Below are 1,926 nucleotides of genomic sequence, written 5' to 3'. Positions count from 1 at the left end.
CTGTCGATCAGATGAGCCCTGAATATATCCCATATAAGAAGCGACTTTTAGCATAGCCCCTGGGCACTTGAACCACACGTTGTTTAACCAGTTCATCAATACGGTTTCATCCACCCACCCTTTCTCATGAACGTACACCATCATGCCCTTCGGAAACTTCACTATCGGGAAAGTCCTTCTTTTGAAAACAATAGCCGGGGTAAGTTTCGTACTGTCAGCTACACAAGCCAAAATTGCGGTGAAGTGAGCCTTGTCACTCCCCGTAGTTTTTCCCTTTAACGTCGACTGTCCGATATACAACCATATCGAAATAATGGGATGTCTTGTCCATATTACCGATTGCTTCCAAGGCAAACTCGTGACTTTTTCGTAGGTCTTATTACATACCGTTGGAAGGAATCAGCTTTGTTCTCTACGTCGGCGGGTAATTTCTATGCAATATGAGTCCGCTGTCTCAGCGTAAGATTGTGGCGTTTCATAAACCTCGTACACCAGCCAGGAGATGCTTTAAAGTCGGATATACCATGTTCTTTAGTCACTTGGAGAGCCCGAAATCTAATGAGGTTTCTTGTGACGCCAAGTGCGTAGTTCAGTCACCCAGTCTCTCAAAATAGTCTCCATCTCCTCCTTGGGACTCATTCCTATCCCAATTTTCTGTAACAATTTGATGTCAACTGATTTCATTTTCTCCTCTTTCGAACGCCAATCCCTGACCATTTTCCCCGAGACTCCGAATTCGCTTTCTGCAGCTCGATTCGAATGCAATTTCGAGTATTCAGCAACTTTCAGCTTGAAAGTGATATCATACGACTTTCTCTTTCGCCTCATGTTAACAAATAACACGGCATCTCTTCATGTTAGCAAATAAAAGGCACAGTGCAAAAACAAACAAGCATTAAACTTTTTAAAAATTAAATCGTTTATTTCATATTAATAGAAGTAAAGGAATAGGTAGAGATGGACTATATGTAATCTGAACCTCCCCCCCCCTTATTTATTAATTTTTTTTACGGAATCCCACGTTTTAGGCTATGGAGATTCCGATTCTGAAAAAAAAATTTTTGAAAAATTTCAATTCCCCTCCCCCCACCAAGCAGGCTATTTACATGCTAGAAATAACAGCCAAATCTCACAAAACTAGTGTTAGGGTTAGGTTTAGGTTTAGGGTTAGGGTTAGGGTTAGGGTCAGGGTTAGGGTTAGGGTTAGGGTTTGAGTTAGGGTTAGGTTTACCCTGTGGATCTATATAAAAACCGGGGGGGGGGGATCGAAATTTTGAAATTGAGATTTTTGAAAATTTTTTTCCAGAATCGGATTCTCCATGGTCTGAAACATAGGATTCCGTAAAAAAAAACAAAATTTAAAAGTGGGGGTATACCCAGATTACATATACTCCATCTCCACCAAGAAATATATAAAGAAATATCTAAAGATCGTCTTCCGTATACTTCTCGGCTTCGGAATTAGCGAATCGGGTGTTTTTGGTTATTCTAAGTGTCGGAACTTCAGACGTGGCTTGTACCTAGAAAATATGTGAACATTTTTTTTTTATAGGATGTGCTAATAAGTCGCATCTCCAACTTTAGGTGAAAATTTCAGGGGAAAAAAGTGCGACTTATAGCCGAGTAAAATACGGTACACCTTACGTGCTTGCAAGGAGTATTTCTACACATATATATATATATATATACAGGGTGTCCCAAAAAGATGTACTCACTCTTTGACTTCTCAGTACTCATGCATTTTGTGTTCAAGTAGATGTTTATTGATATACATACAATCCTAAAAAGTTAAAGTAAATTCAGGAAAATAAATTGTTGTAGAAACGATTATTTATTCTCATTTAGAATTATTTAATGTTCTCTCTCATTCCTGCGTGTTCGCAAATGTTCAAACTACCTTCCTTCATTTTCCAAACAAAGCTGATA

The 1,926-nt window shown here is 38.9% G+C and overlaps 1 long non-coding RNA gene across 1 annotated transcript; it reads left to right on the top strand.

Annotated features, from left to right (window-relative positions):
* The first annotated feature begins 994 nt into the window (after positions 1-994).
* Positions 995-1,357, top strand: LOC128247891 (uncharacterized). The gene is made up of 2 exons (XR_008264198.1): positions 995-1,159; positions 1,196-1,357. It is a non-coding gene; the product is annotated as an uncharacterized LOC128247891 (long non-coding RNA).
* The last annotated feature ends 569 nt before the right edge of the window (positions 1,358-1,926 follow it).

This window comes from Octopus bimaculoides, chromosome 5, assembly GCF_001194135.2.
Source record: "Octopus bimaculoides isolate UCB-OBI-ISO-001 chromosome 5, ASM119413v2, whole genome shotgun sequence".
Lineage (NCBI taxonomy): Eukaryota > Metazoa > Mollusca > Cephalopoda > Octopoda > Octopodidae > Octopus > Octopus bimaculoides.
Note: the sequence above shows the minus strand (reverse complement) of the source record. Positions and strands in the feature narration are given on the sequence as shown.